This window comes from Erinaceus europaeus, chromosome 15 (genome assembly GCF_950295315.1).
Source record: "Erinaceus europaeus chromosome 15, mEriEur2.1, whole genome shotgun sequence".
Lineage (NCBI taxonomy): Eukaryota > Metazoa > Chordata > Mammalia > Eulipotyphla > Erinaceidae > Erinaceus > Erinaceus europaeus.
Window position 1 is genome coordinate 78,405,483 of NC_080176.1, and position 18,362 is coordinate 78,423,844.

Here is an 18,362-nt window from a genome sequence, read left to right on the forward strand (position 1 = left end):
CTTAGCAGGAGGGGACGGTGGTGACAGGAGCCCATCCCTCCCAGCCCTGCAGGAGAATGACGGTTTCCAGGTAGGGTCAGGGCGAGGTGGATGGCATTGCTGACACGTGGATGCAAGAATAGGGTTAGGCAGGCACATCTGGGGAGCATGCAAGAACCTCGTGGGGCTGCAGGGTGCATGAGACGTGGGGAGAGAGGCTGCATCTGTGGGGACCCCCAGAAGGGCAGAGCCAGGACACTCACACTCAGGAGGTGACCCTTTGTGCCAACGGGGAGGGGATTAGCTGTGCCTCTTCAGAGGAGCATGTAGGGGGAGTGACGGGGGCGGGGCACAGGGGGGAGCTCAGGAGGGGCCAGGACCTGGTGGAGACTGTCATCAGACAGAATGATGACCGTGAGCCGAAACCCAGCTCCAATGACACGGGGAAGACTTGTTGCTGTTGTGTCTTACCCTCTGTCTACGTCTCTCTGTCTGCAAGAAAGTCGTCTTGGAGCAGTAAAGCCCAGGTGAGGATAAGAACAGCGTGAAGATGGTAGGAGTACAGGAGCAGAGGGTGAAACCAGCGCTGCCTCCAGGATTTCATACTTGGAGGAATGAGCTGACAGGCCATTCTGACAGGTGCGCCAAAGGAGGGAGGCCCCTGGCTGGGAGGAGGTAGGCTGGATTCCCCCTGGGCTGTGCTGAGTTTGACATATTGAAAGCTTTCTGCATGCCCAAACTGCAGCGCCTCAACGTGTGATTAAATATTGAAATATTCTCCAGTGATAAGGAAAGGAAGAAGTCAATAAGATAAAGTGGCTAAATGTTACTAGGACCTTCGCCTCCTTTAAGTTCTGGTCCTTAAAATCCTGAGGCTAATCTAACACCCCTCCCCCCTCCACCTAGCCACAGCTGTGCAGGAAGAGATGGCAGTAACCAAGTAACCAGTTCTCAGCCCCGCCCTGGAGTTTTAAATTCCTGTCTGTGGGACTTCTGGACCCAAGAGACTCAAGGACCAATGCCTTCCTAACACAGCCCGAGACATACCAGGGATGAACATTGAAGATGAGAGAGAGCCCCTCCCCCCACCTAACTTTGCTGCATTTGCTTCTGCAGTTACACTTCTTTTTTAAAAAATATTTTTAACAGTTTATTATTATTATTATCTTTATTTATTGGATAGTGACAGCCAGAAATCAAGAAGAAGGGGGTGATAGAGAGGGAGAGAGACAGAGAGACACCTGCAGCCCTCTTTCACCCCTTGTAAAGCTTTCTCCTTGCAGGTGGGGACGGGGGCTCGAACCTGGGTCTTTGCGCATTGTAATCCATGTGCTTGACCAGGTGCACCACCACCCAGCCCCAAAATTATGCTTCTTGCTCCCAGCCATCGGCCCCTATAACTACACTTTCCTTTTGTTCAGGGGCTAGAATTTGAAAGCACCAGCTCTCTCTAGACTCTGAGTTTCTCCCCCACAAACTCTCTTTGCTGAAGAAAGAGCTGTGGTTAATTCCTTCTTGTTTACAGTGACAATAAGAATGAGTAATTCAAATAACAGAAACAGCACTATGATATTCAATAGATTGAAAGAATAAAAATTCTTTGCTTTTTTCTTTTGCCACTGCTGGGACTCTGCTTGCACAGTTCCACCAGTCAGTAGACTCCTCCTTCCCCTTCCCCTCCTACTTCTCTGCCTCCTCCATCCCCCCTCCACTTTTTATTATCTTTATTTATTGAATAGATAGAGCCAGAAATAGAAAAGGAATGGGATGATAGAGGGAGAGAGACAGAGAGACACCTGCAGCACTGCTTCACCACTTGAAAAGCTTTCCCCCTGCAGGTGGGGACTGGGGGCTTGAACCGGGGTCCTTGTGCACTGTAATATGTGAGCTCAACCGGTGTGCTACCATCCAGCTTCCTTCATTTTTCTTCTTTAAGCTAAAAGGTAAGAGACAGAGAGGGGGAGAGATCCAGAGAGATAAGCAGAGACATCCACAGCACTGCTCCACTACTCCTGAAGCTTCCTTCCACAGGCAGCCCCATGTGGAGGCAGGGGGATCGAACCCAGACCCTTATGCATGGTAAAACGTGTGCTCTATGAGATGAACTATCGCCCCAACTCCCATTCCTTTCTAAGAGTAAACAACTGGGAAAATATTATTGCATAAACTGATGATGGTTCTCTCTCTTCTCTCTCTCTCTCTCTCAGAGAGTGACTTAGAGTGGGGAAAAATTCAAGCCTATATTAGTATAAAGATGCAATTAAAAATATTGGGATCAATTATTTAAGCACCAATGCCTTATTTATCAATTTGGGACACAAAGTTAGGTCACCTTTTTAAAAAAATTCTCTTCAGATTAAATGGCTCGCTCACTAGTTCATCTTCTTACATGAATGTCCTGCTTACCTTTTCCAGCTCCTCCCTCCCATCATACTTTGAAAAAAGTCACCAGCCAGGCAATTCTGCAGTGGTTGGTCACGCTGTCCTCTGATGCAAAGCCCGTTGGTGACTTCCGGCTGAGGTTACTGTGTGATTTGGGGAAAGGGTGAGATAGTTTTGTTGCCCTTCTCATTAGTTGTGGAGAACACAGCACTGTGAGTCTAGACTCTCTTAGGTTATTCTGCTATTCTGTGACTGGAGTTTATTGGTCAATTTACACATGCTTGTGGTCACTGTTGTTAAATATGTATTTTTATTTGTTAGGGTTGAGAGAAATTGAGAGGGAAAGGCAAAAGGGAGAGAGGGAAGGAGAGATGCTTACAGCACTGCCTCACTGCTTGTGGATCTTCCCTTTTGCAGGTGGGGAGTCTCGAGGTTTGAACCTGGGTCCTTCCACATGGTGATGTGCTTACTTAACTGGGTGTGCCACCACCTGGCTCCATTGTGATCCCTTTCAAGCCATGCCATAGGATGGCCATGCTTAGACTTGACTGTCTCTTCACTCTCCGTTCACACTTCCATGTCTCAAATTTTCATGTCTCCCTTCTCCTCCCCCTCCCCATTCTCCCTCTTTCTCCCCTTCCCTCTCCCTCTCTACCCTGTCTTCTCTTTCATATGGTGCTGGAAAATGAACCCAAGACCTCATGTATGTGTGATACTGCTAATTGGCCTCTCCAGTCCAATGTTCTATTCTTCCTTCTTTATTTTTTTGAGAGGAAGGAAAACTGCAGCAAAGGTGGGCGCGAGGAATAACATCATTGCAAGACTGGCCAGCTCCTCATGGGGTGTGAGTGCTTCCACACTACGATCATCATCTCTGGCATTATGCTATTCCACTGCAGAATACTGTGCCCCAGTATGGTTCCGTAGCCCCCATGCTCACTTGGTCGATTCCAAATTATATTCCTCCATGAGGATAATTTCTGGAATCATCCGTTCCACCCCGGTTCCATGGCTGCCAGTTCTTAGCAACATCGCCCCGCCAGATATTCGTCGGGATGCAGCATCATCTAAGTTCATTTCCCACGTCTCCGCTCAACCGGACCTGCCAATATACGTGGATATCTTCGCCCACCCTGTCCAACGCTTGACGTCTCGTCACCCAATCTGGTCCCCTATGCCTACACTGAACTTCTCTGTTCCAGACTCTTGGAAACAGAGCTGGCAGTCAGCTGAGGTAAAGAACAAACACCTCATCACAGACCCCTGCCAGCGTCAACCCGGCTTTGACCTAGCACATTATGATTGGGCCCTCCTCAATCGCTATCGAACAGGCCATGGCCGGTGCGCCGCTATGTTCCATCGCTGGGGAGCCAGAGATGACCCGAACTGCCCCTGCGGTTCCAGACAGACTATGACCCACATAGTCAACGACTGCCACCTCTCCAGATTCAAAGGAGGTCTCGAAACTTTACATCAGGCTCAACCTGATGCTGTTGACTGGCTACAGAAGAAGGGCAAACGCTAGAAGAAGAAGAGGAAGGAGAGGGAGAGACACCATAGCACTGCTCCACTACTCAAGGAATTTCCTCCTGATCCTGTCCGTGGTGCTTCCTAGTGCTACTTGGAGCTCAAACCATGGCCCTCACAAAGACTTTGAAGTGTGTGCTCTCCTGGGTGAGCTATCTCTCCAGCCACAGTGAACATTCTTTGAATAGACTTTCCATAATGAATTTACACTAAAAATCTTATTATACTTTGTATGCATGTTTAGTTTTTACAAATAAGCTCTGCCACATTTCCCCCCTCACCTTTCTATTTTATTAGACAGGACAGAGAAATTGAGAGGGAGGGGAGGTAGAGAAGGAGAGAGAAAGAGAGACACCTGAAGACCAGCTTCACTGCTTGTGCAGGGGTGCACCCTTGCAGGTGGGGACACGTTCTTTCTACCGCCCTACCTTCCTCTTATCTTACCTGATCCCCTTTTAATCTGGATTCTGGGGTCCTTCCCTCAACTTCAGAGTAGAGGAGGCTCTCCTCTTAGATCTGAGACTTGCTTCTGTTGTTTGTTGAAGGATGAATGATTTTTCCTTTACTTGCTGGATGCTAATCACAACAGTAATCGGGAGAAGTCAGAAACTGCTGCCACTCAGCTGTCCTTGGAACTGTTCTTATCTTCAAAGAGCTACTCTTGATGCCTCCTCTCAGTTTATATCAGTCTCATGGGTCAGCAGCGACTCATCAGTCACTCTCAGGTGGGGTTATACACTGTGCTGATTGACTGAGGTCCTTCCTCAAGGGTTTTCCGGTGGCAAGGGTATAATTAAGTGCAGTATTTCCACCGCAAGGTGATAATTAGAACAGTATTTTCAACTGGGAGGGTTGGGTTGGTGAGGGGAAGATGAGTGGTCAGTCCTACAGGTAGTAGGGTGAGAAGCTCAGAAACTCAGATTGTATTCAGCAAACAGTTCTTGGTCAGCTGCTAAGAAGGTCATATATATTTGTTATAAGAAATGGAATTCACAGGAGTCGAGCGGTAGTGCAGCGGGTTAAGTGCACGTGGTGCAAAGCGCAAAGATCCGGGTTCTGCAGGAGAGTCACTTCATAGGCGGTGAAGCGGCTCTGCTGGTGTCTGTCTTTCTCTCTCCCTCTCTGTCTTCCTCTCCTCTCTCCATTTCTCTCTGTCCTATCAGATCAACAACATCAATAACAACAATAATAACTACAACAATAAAACAAGGGCAAAAAAGGGGAATAGATAAAATAAAATAAAATAGAAAGAAAGAAAATTAAAAAAGAAAAAAAAAGAAATGGAATTCACATTTAACCACTTGCTGCATGGTAGGGAGAAGGAATAACTCTTCAAACTCATTTGAGCGGGTGACATATGTGTGGGAGGTCAGGTATATTTACACCTATTTTGGGGAAAGTGTGACATGTTAGCCCCAAGATAGCATAGTCCTATAAAATGTGTTTCCTCAATGAAACATAAAAGCTCACTTGAGTTTTCTAGATTGCTATAGACCTGTCTTTTTTTTTTTTTTTTTTTTACAAAGATTTTATTTATTTATGGGAAAGATAGGAGGAGAGAGAGAACCAGACATCACTCTGGCACCTGTGCTGCCGGGGATTGAACTCGGGACCTCATACTTGAGAGTCCAAAGCTATATCACTGTACTACCTCCTGGACCACTAGACCTAAGTCTTTATTGTAAAATCACAGCCCAGTGGGGGTTGAGTGTTTGATCAGGTGTTCAGGGATCTGTTGGGCATCATTCCTGGCGTTTTCCAAACTCCCAAAGCATAGGAGCATCCAAACAATGCTTGTTGTGGCCCAGGAGGTAGTGCAGTGGATAAAGTGTGAGTCTTTCAAGCATGAGGTCATGAGTTCAATCCCTGACAGCACATGTACCAACATGTGATGTCTGGTCTTCTTTTTTTCCTGTTATCCCTTTCATTAACAAATGAATAAAATATTTTAAAAAGTGCTTGTTGATAATAATGAGTCAACATGCACAAATAGATTAAGGGCATTCCTCCAGGTACCTAGTTCTTTTCTTGAAAGATGAATTTTGTTTATTTCATACATGCTGGAGAGAGAGTTTGGTGTAAGGGAGAGAAGTCAGAGCAGAGAGAAATACTTGCAGCTAATGCTGATGGGATCCTCAGACATTTCACACACTCTACTAATTGAACCAACTATGCAGCTGCCCTTTGGATTATTTAATTTTCTCTTGCTTCACCAATTCTAGGATCTTTAAATCTGAGCTGTCTCAGCCTTTCTTAGTTTTTAGTCAACACAGTGGATAGCCATTTATGTCAACTTCACAGGGAGAAAAAAACAACCCCACCAATGTGTCCTGGAGCTCTGATTCCCCAGAGCCCCACCATACTAGGGAAAGAGAGAGGCAGGCTGGGAGTATGGATCGACCTGTCAACACCCATGTTCAGCAGGGAAGCAATTACAGAAGCCAGACCTTCCACCTTCTGCATCCCACAATGACCTTGGGTCCATGCTCCCAGAGGGATAAAGAATAGGAAAGCTATCAGGGGAGGGGATGGGATACAGAGTTCTGGTGGTGGGAATTACGTGGAGTTGTACCCCTCTTATCCTATGGTTTTGTCAATGCTTCCTCTTTACAAATAAATTAAAATTAAAAAATAAATAAAAAAAGAAAGAGAGAGAGAAAAAAAAGAAAAACTGACAGAGACAGAGGATGAATCTGTAATCATCAAGCTTGTCTCAGTGTGAACCATCCTAGGACTTTCACTATAAAACTCAAATAAAAATTTTTGGATGTAAGTTATAGTTACAGAATTTGGGGTCACTGTGGATTCTAAAGCAAGGCAGTGAAGGTTTAGGGTCTCACGATCTTGAAAAAGTCATTTGACCTCTCCAAGTTAACATTTTTTTAATTTTTAAAACTTATTTTTATTTATTGGATAGAGACAGCCAGATATGGAGAGGGAAAGGGGAGATAGAGAGAAAGACATAGAGAGACACCTGCAGACCTGCTTCACTACTCATGAAGATTTTCCCCTGCAGGTGAGGACTGGGGGCTTGAACCTGCGTCCTTGTGCACTGTAACATGTGTGATCAACCAGGTATGCCATCACCCAGCTCCCCAAATTAACATTTACTGATCTAAACAGAGATAGCATTTCTTATCTCCCATGTAGGGTTTAAAGAGATTAAGTGGGCTGTGGGGGAAGGAGATTGACACCTTGACAGTGGGTGTGGCCATCCAATTTGAAGAGAGGTGAAATCGTGCCCCTAAAATGTGTCCCATCTGGTAAACCAACATTACCTCGATAAAGTAAAACACAAAATCAAATAGATGAGATCAACTCAAAAGATTGATTCACAGTTCAGGGCCTGAGAGTGGTAAACATTCAACAGACTCTTGTCACTTGCTTTTTTTCCACCTTTCTAAACAAAATATCACGTTGCCCTTATTATAAGCATAAAGAATTCACAGTAAGTGCCATTGGTTAAAGAAATTATTTTAAACCAAGACAGTTGTATCTATGAATATCTCATTTCTACCAATGCTGAGCCTGTCATTTAATTATAGTGGCAAACACTTAGGCCACACCAAGCCCTGGCAGCTGGAGTCCTGAATCAGCACAACTTGAGATCTTCCAGCTGGTGAAGTCTAGGAACAGCTGCCCTTCAAGACTATGGAGTAACCATGTATAACAATGACTACTGACTGAAAAGACACATCTGAGTTCTTGCGAATAACATTGTAAACAATACAAACCTACCATATGGTTCTTGAAGCCAATGGCTTCCAGCTTGTTCATTTGCCCTTTATTCCTGGTAGTCAGCTGGGTTCCATCCTCCTGTTACCTAGGCAGGATACCAGCTTATATCAATGTTTCTCAATCACACATTGCGCTATATTACTCAGTCATACATTTTTATTTTCCTTTATTGGGGGGGGGGTGAATGGTTTAAAGTCTATAGTAAACTACAGTAGTCTCTACATGTGTAACATTTCTCAGTTTTCCGCATAACATTCTAACTTCCCACCTAGGTCCTCCTCTGCCATCATGCACCAGGACCTGAACACTCCCGCACTCTCCAGAGTCTCTTATTCTGGTGCAATCCACCAACTCCAGTCCAAGTTCTGCTTTGTGTTTCCTCCTCTGTTGTTATTTTTCAACTTCTGTTTCTGGGATCATTCCATATTCATCTTTCTCTTTCTGACTTATCTCACTTCACATGATTCCTTCAAGTTCTATCCAAGATGAAGTGGAGAAGGTGAATTCACCATTTTTTAAAAATTTCTTTATTGGGGCATTAATGCTTTATATTTGACAGTAAATACAATAGTTTGTACTCACATAACATTTCTCAGTTTTCCACTTAACAATACAACCCCCACTAGGTCCTCTGTCATCCTTTTTGGACCTGTATTTCCCCCGTTTACCTACCCTAGAGTCTTTTACTTTGGTGCAATATACCAATTCCAGTTTAGGTTCTACTTGTGTTTTCTCTTATGACCTTGCTTTTCAACTTCTGCCTGAGAGTGAGATCATTCCATATTCATCCTTCTGTTTCTGACTTATTTCACTAAACATTATTTTTTTCAAGTTCCATCCAAGATGGGCTGAAAACGGTGAAGTTACCATTTTAAATAGCTGAGTAGTATTCCATTGTGTATATAGACCACAACTTGCTCAGCCACTCATCTGTTGTTGGACACATGGGTTGCTTCCATGTTTTGGCTATTACAAATTGTGCTGCTGTGAACATAGGTTTACACAAATATTTTTGAATGAGTATGTTTGCTTCCTTAGGATATATCCCCAGGAGAGGAATTGCAGAGTCATAGGGTAGGTCCACTTCTAGACTTCTGAGAATTCTCCAGATAGTCATACACTTTATTGTATGGTAGGTTTGTATTGTTTACAATGCTATTTGCAAGAACTCAGATGTGTCCTTTCAATCGGTAGTAATTGTTATATGTGGTTACTCCACGGTCTTGAAGGGCAGCCGTTCCTATATCTCACCAGCTCAAGTTACAGAACTCAGTCACATGTTTTAGTTCAAAACATTCAGGAGGACCAATTACTAGCCTTTACTCCCTGGGTTGCTAGTACTCAGATATCCTCTTTTATAGGTCTGAAAATACTCCCAGTTGGTATGTTCTTGGCTGTCCATCCAGGTTAGAGATATTTAGAGACAGTAATCTTTATTATAGGAAAGCTTTCATTTAGCATTCACTTACTTGACCAAGTCAACTAGGTGATATACCTTCTACTTCAAATGGAGTGCTGAAGACATTAAATTAGTTTCTGGCTGGAGTTTGAATGTCAGGGACCTAGGATATATATATATGTGTGTGTGTGTGTGTGTGTGTGTATTTATATACATATATATGTGTGTATATATACATCTATCTCACAGTATATTATAATGTAGATATATAGTATGTAATAAACACTCAGCAGGTACTTGTGTAATGCATTAATCAGCAGTTAAGTTTTCGCTGGTGGCAGGTGTAATGAGAGATAGACATAAAAAGGTGTGACACTCTCCTGAAATTTGATAGGGTTGTAAACCAATAGATCAGCACTAAATTTTGATTTTAAGAAGTTGTGTTCTTGTGCTTGGGCTTCGTAACCTTGGTAGGGGCACAACTAGTGGATGGAGGGGTTGGGTATCCCCTGGTGAAGTCTGGGGGTCCCTGGGAGTAGTGAGATTTCAGAAGTAGAGATAAGAGACTTGGCTGACATTTGCTTACTCTGCAATGTTGTTTTCTACCCCACCCTGTATTCATCCTCAAGGCCAGAGTTGTTTGAGATGAAAAGATTGTCTCCATGGAAGATGAAAATGATTCTTGAGGCCCAGGATGAGTTTGCTATTAAGAACAAATGACACTGTGCTACTTCTAAGGGTAGTTCACAATCAGGTGGTTCCGAGTCTGGCTTTTGGTGACATTTTAAAAATGAAGCTAATTTGAAAGGATCGTGTTAAGTTAGATAAGTCAGAAAGAGAAGGATGAGAATGGGATTATCTCACTCATCGAAGTTGAAAAACAAGAACAGAAGGGAAAACTCTAAGCAGAACTTGGACTGGAGTTGGTGTACTGCACCAAAGGAGAAGACTCTGGAGTGGGGGGAGGTTCAGGTCCTGGAACAGGATGGCAGAGGAGGACCTAGACGGGGTTGAATTGTTATGTAGGAAACTGAGAAAGGTTACACATGTAGAAACTACTGTATTTTACTGTTGACTATAAACCATTAATCCCCCAATAAAGAAATTTTAAAAAATGAAGCTAATTAAAAAGTTAGTAACAAACAGAGTAGCAACTACAGCAGTCAGTCCTTCTACTTTCTACACCCCATAAAGAATTTTGGTTTAGGAGGCTGGGAGGTAGAATACCCAGTTAAGCACACATAGTATTGTGAGCAAAGACCTATTCAAGGACATGGGTTTGAGACCCCACTCCACACCTGCAGTGATGACACATCATAAATAGTGAAGCAGATCTGCAGGTTTCTATCTTTTTTCTCTCCCCCACCCCTCTCAATTTCTCTCTGTCCTGTTAAATAAAAGGGAGAAAAATAATGGATGTCAAGGAGCAGTGGATTCATAGTGCTGGCACTGAGCCTCAGTGATAACCCTGGAGGCAAATAAAAGAAGTGGTTTTTTTTTTTTTTTTTTTTTGTCCATATACTCCCAGAAGGTTAAAGAATAGGGAAGCTTCTGATGGAGGGGGTGGGATATGGAAATCTGGTGGTGGGAACTGTATGGAATTGTACCACTATTATCTTATAGTCTTGTCAGTCATTAAGTCACTAATAAAATTTTTTAAAAAAAATTAGGAATATGACAACAATAATATTAGTCATAGCAAATACCTATCAGTGTTCTTGCTTTTAGGGACTGAAATGTATTTGTATAGTATGTGTCTAAGTTTTCTTAACTCTGATAAAGCTGACCTTTAGAGTCAGCTTTACCTTTCTATTACCTTTAGAGTAATAGAAGTTCCTAGTAGCTTCAGTCTTTGGCATCTGCTAAACATTCAGTACATTTTCTAAATGAGCCAACCAAAATCTAAGTTCTTTTTAGTAGTAGGTGTCATGAGAAATTACCCATGCAGGTGTGGTGCTGTCCTCTGACATTTTATAGCACTGGAAATGAATCAATGAAATCTGATTTTAAGATACTTGAGTTTGGGAGGATGCCTGCTTTGTCGTGTTCATGACTCAAGGTTCAAGGGCCTGGCTGCCAAGGCACTGGGGAAATTTTGGTGCTGGGGTGTCTCTCCTTTTCTCTCTCTCTGTTTCTGCCTCTTCTTATCTGAAAAAAAGTTGAGTCTAGAGCTGTGACTTCCTAGCAATGATAAAAATCAACCAACCAGCCAATCAAACAAACCAAAAACCAAATGTTGTAGATTTCTGATGCCATATTTCTTTTTATTTTATTTTATTTTATTTTATTTATTTATTTATTTTCCTCCTCCAGGGTTATTGCTGGGCTCGGTGGCTGCACCATGAATCCACCGCTCCTGGAGGCCATTTTTTTCCCCCTTTTGTTGCCCTTGTTGTAGCTTCCGTTGTGGTTATTATTATTGCCCTTGTTGACGCAATTCGTTGTTGGATAGGACAGAGAGAAATGGAGAGAGGAGGGGAAGACAGAGAAGGGGAGAGAAATTTAGACACCTGCAGACCTGCTTCACCACCTGTGAAGCGACTTCCCTGCAGGTGGGGAGCCGGGGGCTCGAACCGTGATCCTCACGCCGGTCCCTGCGCTTTGCGCCACATGCGCTTAACCCACTGCGCCACCGCCCGACCCCCCAGATTTCTTGATATTTGTTGTTAGTAGACATTCTATTGCTTTTACCTTCTAGAGCCTCCATGTTTACAGTACATGTCTGGCTGATTGCTAACAGGTGCCCAGTAAGTAAGGCTTCTGATTCTCCTTTGGGTCACAACTCCCTCTCCCTTAAGGCAGAAGAAGTATGCAGAGTGTCAAGAGTTATAATGGCAGCCCACAGGCTGTGGAGGTTGATACCCAGTACTCTCTGTCTTTCCCTCTAAATTTCAGGTTTCTCCTGGTACGGACTGTATTCTGTTCACTGATGTGTCCCTAGGATTTTATGCTGATTTGGTCCTCTATAATCATCCTGTTTTGACAGAGTGAAGAATCAACTGGATGGCATTCTTCTGTGGTCAAAGGAGACTAATAAAAAGGCATAGCCGGCATGCCTCTAGGCAGATGGCATAACAAAGGGAATAAAAGAGTCGCAACAATTTGGTGCTTGAAAGATAATTTGACTGAGATCTACACCCATATTTCCCAATTTGTAGACATGTGGATGAATAGTCTATGACTATTCTTTTTCACCTAATAGATTGTTACTGGAAGCAGAGCACAAATCAAGAAATAATTGATTTTTCTAGAGAGGCAACTTCAAGCAAACCATCAAGTTATAACATTATCTGAAACAAATATTTCTGTCTGGAAGCCTCCTCATGCACAACTGGAAAACAGCACTCGTGGGCACAGGCCACATTATTAACTGATGTTTAATGACCACTCTTTAGAAATATGCTATCACTGCCATTTAGCAAAGTAAAGGAGTCTGTGGGAAACAGAAACAGAAGAAGAACAGAGAGGGTGTTAGAAAACTCTTTGAGTGGTCTAAGAGGTGAGGCAGTGGATGAAGCATTGGACTTTCAAGCATGAGGTCCCAAGTTCAATCCCCAGGAGCACATAAACCAGAGTGATAATCTGGTTCTTTCTCACTTCTCTTATCTTTCTCATTAATAAATAAATAAAATTGAAAAAGGAAAAATCATTAAGCATTATCAACTTCTATATTATATTGCTCTATTTCATGAACTTGTATCAGTTGTTGTGTTGTTATCATTTTATTTTGTTTAATAAATTAAAAACGACTATTCGGTTTCTCATCTTAGAGATGAGGCAATGCTTAAGGGCGAGTGGAGAGGAAGGAGACCAGCAGGAGATGAGTGGGATGGAGGCTTTTACTGATACCTTTTCAGGAATTTCCTTGGGTGTTATAATGGAAGTCTCACCAGATGTTAATTTTGGTTTTGTCTTGTTTATTTCTGGAAGCATCCACAACACATAGAAAAATGGAAGGATTGGGGGTAGGGATAAATAGCATAATGGTTATGCAAGGAGACTCTCATGTCTGAGGCTGTAAAGTCCCAGGTTCAATCCCCTGCATCACCATAAACCAGAGCTAAACAGTGCTCTGGTTAAAAAAAATAAGTAAATAAAAGGAAGGATTTCAAGCACTTGAACTTCTGCTGGAAGTCTTAATTTACTGAAAGCACCAAAAATATCTTGTATTGAGATGTGATTCATATAGTGTCTGAGGCTCTACTCCCTACAACATCATAAGCCAAAGCTAAACAGTGCTCTGGCAGAGAAAGAGAGAGAGAGAGAGAGAGAAGAGAAGAGGAGAGGAGAGGAGAGGAGAGAGAGACAGAGAGAGAGAGAGAGAGAAGAGAAGAGAAGAGGAGAGGAGAGGAGAAGAGAGGAGAGAGAGAGAGAGAGAAGAGAAGAGAAGGAGAGGAGAGAGACAGAGACAGAGAGAGAGAGAGAGAGAGAACTGACATGTGATTAAGCTCACCATTTTGGTGGTGCCTAGTAATAATTGAGTGCAGTCACCATCACCAGTCAATTTCAGGACATTTTTGTTACCCTCCCCAAAGTAACTCCAATCATTGTAACCACGACTCCACCCACTGTCTCTAAGGAGTTGTCTATCCTGATGCAAGTGAAATCACCTACTAATTAGGGATTTGCGACTTGCTTTTTTTACTTTGCACAGTTTTTTCAAGGTCATCCAACTTGTAGTATGCTTTAATACTACATTTTTTAAGTTCAAGTAATAGTCCATCATGTGTGTAGATAACTTTTTGCTTGTCCACTTATCAGCCAATGGACATTTGAACTGTCTATACTTTATGGTCATTATGAATAATGCTGCTATGAACACTGTTCTAGAAGGTTTTATGTGAATGCATGTTTTTATTTCTCTTTCTCTTTGTTGGGAAATGAATTTAGGGCCTTGTATATACACACCTCTGAGCTACCTTTCTTGCCTATATTTTCATTTTTCTTTTTAAAATTTTTTAAATTTATGTTATTTTAAAAATATTTTATTTATTAAATAGAGACAGCCAGAAATGGAGAGGGAAGGGGGTAACAGAGGGGGAGAGAGACAGAGAGACACCTGCAGCCCTACTTCACCACTTGTGAAGATTTCCCCTGCAGGTGGGGACCAGGGGCTAGAACCTGGGTCCTTGCGCATTGTAGCATGTACACTTAACCAGGTGCGCCACCACCCGCCCCCTTCATTATTCTTTTATTGAGAGGAAGAAAGAAAGAGTGAGAGAGAGAGAGAGAGAGTGTGTGTGTGTGTATGAGAGAGAGAGAGAGAGAGGGGAGGGGGGAGGGAGAGGCAGAGGGAGAGGGAGAGGGAGAAGGAGAGGGAGAGAGAGAGAGAGAGAGAGAGAGGAGAAATAGACACAGAGAGAGTAGACACCATAGCACCATTCCATTATCTTTGGAGCTTTCATTGGTGCCAGAAATCGTGCTCACATTTGGTGCTGGGACTTGAACCCAGGGTCTTCTGCACAATACTGCATGTCCCTTACTGGTTGAGCTATTCCTGACCTTGCTCTTATTTCTTCTGAGCATATAGCTAGGAAGTGAATTGTTGGGTCACAGGGTGAGTGTTTTTGAGGAATGGCCAAATTGTCTCCTGAACGGACCACACTGACGCGCATTTCCATCACACATGTGTGAGGGTTCCAGCTTGTCTTTGCCAACACTTGTTGATGTCTGTCATGTTGCCTGTGAAGTGGATTGTGGTTTTGATGTGCTTTTTCCTAAGGAGTCACGATGAGTGGCATCTTCTGATGTATTTAGGGGACACGTGCAATATCTCCTGTGGAGAAATTTCTACAGGAATCACATGCTCACAAAAAACTGGGTTATTGGTGTTTGCATTATTCAATTGTGAGAGTTTTCTATACATCTTTAATAGAATTCCCTTGTCAGATTTATGACTTAATAACTATCTTCTCCTATTTTTCATGTTGCATTTTCTGCTTCCTGATGGTGTGTTTTATAGCACCAAAGTTTAAATTTTGCTGAATTCCAATGTAGTTAGTTTTTCTTTTGGTGTTGTGTTTCCGTGGCATCTAAAAAGACACTGCCTAAGAATTTCTTCAGCTTTAGCTCTTACACTTAATCTCTTGATTTGTTATGAGTCAATATTTGTGTATAGTATCAGGTAGGACCCTGCTATATTCTTATGTTTGCTAATCAAGATAATTAAGTAGTGACATTATAATAAACATATATATATATATATATATATATATATATATATATATATGTGTGTGTGTGTGTGTGTGTGTGTGTGTGTGTGTGTGTGTGTAGTAAGAGTAAGACTTCAGAAACAAATGTACAATTCTGGTAAATATATATTTAAAATTTTTTTATATTTATTTGTTTTCCCTTTTGTTGCCCTTGTTTTTATTGTTGTTGTAGTTATTGATGTCGACGTTGTTAGACAGGACAGAGAGAAATGGAGAGAGGGGAGGGGAAGAGAAAGATAAAGATCCTGGTTCAAGCCCCCACTCCCCACCTGCTTCACTGCTTGTGAAGCGACTCCCCTGCAGGTGGGGAGTGGGAGCTCGAACCAGTATCCATACACAGGTCCTTGCGCTTTGTGTCCATGTGTGCTACTGCCTGACTCCCTCTGGTAAATTGTCGTTAAGGTTTGGGGCTCCAGCAGGCCGGGCTAGTGAACAGAGACTTGAGGGCACACGGCTGAGCTGAGAAGCTATCTTTCTTTATTCACGAACAACGATTCATAAACTAACCCAAACTAATCACCACACAGATCTGTCCTGCATCCTTCTCCTCCAGCAGCTGTGCCAGAACTCCCCAACTCTGTAGGGGTTCCAGGGGTGGGCAGAAGGGCGACAGCAAAAACTAGCAGGGGCCATACCACAATTTCCCAGAGGCGGGGGGGGGGGTGAGACCAAAACCAATGTGAAGCATACAACAGTAAATATTTTTTCAAGAGTCTTGGAACTATCCAGTGGGGAAAAGAATAGATTATCAGTAGTTGGTTACGGGGCAACTGAAAAAATAATAAATTACTTACCCTGAGAAGAAGATTTATCTTTTAGGTTGATAAGCTCCATAAAAGACAGGTCTTATGTAAATCTTGGCATTGCCAAAACGTAACTCAAGAGAATGGTAATACTAGGAGAAATGAATGAAAAAAGAATAAGGATTTGCATTTAACTTTGGCTAAAAAAAGAATAAAATATGAATGCCACAATGGAAGACCTCTCGGTGTGAAGACATAAGTTAAATTTCAAATGTATGGAATGAGGATAATTAAAGTATGTGCCATAAACGTGGAAATACATGAAAAAATGCCAAAAATCATTAGCCTTTGTTCTGAAACATTAAACAGGATTATAACTCAAGAGGATTGAAAGCAAGATTCTGATCCCATAATAACCAGAACATCTGAAGAAAAGAAAAAGAAAAAAGAAAGCTTTGTATATAAAGGAGCAAGGGCTCTACAAATGGGCTTGTGGCTCAGTTGTGGTTTGAAGGCTCTGTGTACTTGTGAGGAAAAGCAGCTAGTTAACTGACAATATTTTGGTGGCACCTGTCACGGCGATGAGAAATTGTCCCCATGTGCCAACAACTTCACTGTGAACCATCATTGCCACTGGGGGGAAAAAAGAATGAATATTCTACCACAGTATAAAAAAGTTTTCACTTCCCTTTAGGAAGAAAAGTGTGGAATCACTGAACCACTGAAAATCTAATAATGTGGGAGTTAGGATTTGGAGATGAGAGAGATCTCATCAAAGTGAGAACTCAAACTGTACTTTCTAACAGTAGGAGTGATTTTATGTGTCAATTTTTAAAAGTAATGAATCAATCTACTAATAAATAAATGAGATCAAAAGAAGGCAAAAAAATCAGATATTTCTTTTGCCTCCAGGGTTATTGTTGGGGCTCAGTGCCTGCACTATGAATCCCCTGCTCCTGGAGTCCATTTTTCCCCCACTTTGTTGCCCTTGTTGTTATCATTGTTATTGTTGTTATTGCTGTTGTTGTTGTTGGATAGGACAAGAGAGAAATTGAGACAGGAGGGGAAGACGGAGAGGGAGAGAATGAACTTAAGCAATCTCTAAGAAATTAAGAAACATGCATAATGTTAAAAACATAAAGTGAAGACAAGAAAAAGCAAGCAAAATGCTTACACTAAAAAAAGTTGAATATTAGGAGGTACTGTATGTCTGAATATTTTTATTAATCTCATCTCCATAAATGAGAGAGAAGGAGATAGATACATAGATAGATAGATAAAACTGGATGGCTATAGGAAGAGATATAGTAATGTACCAGAGAACTCTTGTCTGGGCTGTGTCAAGAACTTTATCCTCTCCATTCTTTTCTTTACTCAGCAAGGATTCTTCTTCCTCCTTGCTTTCCCTCCCTCCCTCCTCCCCTTTCTTCCTTCCTCCCTCCCTCCCTCCCTCCCTCCCTCCCTCCCTCCCTCCCTCCCTCCCTCCCTCTCTTTTTCCTTATTTTTCTTTCATGGAGCTGGAGTCTTTTGTATGCATGCTATCACAGGTAGTTTTTTATTTTTAGAGAGAAAGAAAAGAGAGGAATAAGGGTCTTGAATATGTTAAGGTGTGTGTCAGATGCATTAATCTCCCACCTCTCCCTTCACTTGCAATGCCAGCAAATCCCTATCATTCTTTTTTGGTAAACACATTGACAATTGGTGTAGAGTGTTTCTATGTTGCGTTATGTTTCCTATGTCACAAACATAGATGTTTGGGGGTGAGCAACCACTCTACCAGAGACTCTTACTGGGAAGGGATTAATCAGGGAAACTTGTCATAGGGATAAAATCCATGTGCATTGATTTTTTTTTTTTAAGTTTAATATTGGACACTAATAGAACCAAAGAAATTCGGACTTTGAGGCTTGCCCTCTAAGTTTGACAGTGATATATTGCCTGGGTGCCACTGGAGAAACCCAATACCAATACTTAGGGAATTGCAACAGGGTTACAGTCACAGGGAAAAACACACCAAAGAATGGTTTCAACTTGTCTTTGGTGTTCCTTCAAGAATACTCAGAAAATTAAGTGGCTGGGGAGTGGGAGATAGCATAATGATTATGCAGACACTCATGCCTAAAGCTTTCAGATCTCAGGTTCAATTCCCTACACCAACATAAGCCAGAGCCGAGGAGACCACTGGTTTAAAAAAAAAAAAAGAAAGAAAAAGAAAAGTAGGTGGTCACATGCTGTTCCAACTCCAGTTGCCACACTGATGGAAAGAAGCTCAAAACCTGACTTGAACGAATTTTAAATCGAATGGTCTCTTGTCTACTTTTTCAGAGGAGAGCTTCATGTTAGAGGAATGTCCAAGAGTACCTATCTTTTCTAGTCCTCTGT

The 18,362-nt window shown here is 42.3% G+C and overlaps 1 protein-coding gene across 1 annotated transcript in view; it reads left to right on the forward strand.

Moving 5' to 3' along the window:
• The first annotated feature begins 481 nt into the window (after positions 1-481).
• SERPINB12 (serpin family B member 12) overlaps positions 482-18,362 on the forward strand; it is a 49,354-nt gene continuing 31,473 nt past the window's right edge. The window contains exon 1 of the mRNA XM_060173981.1: positions 482-506. The gene's annotated coding sequence lies outside the window, so the exon portion shown is untranslated. The remainder of the gene's footprint in view (positions 507-18,362) is intronic.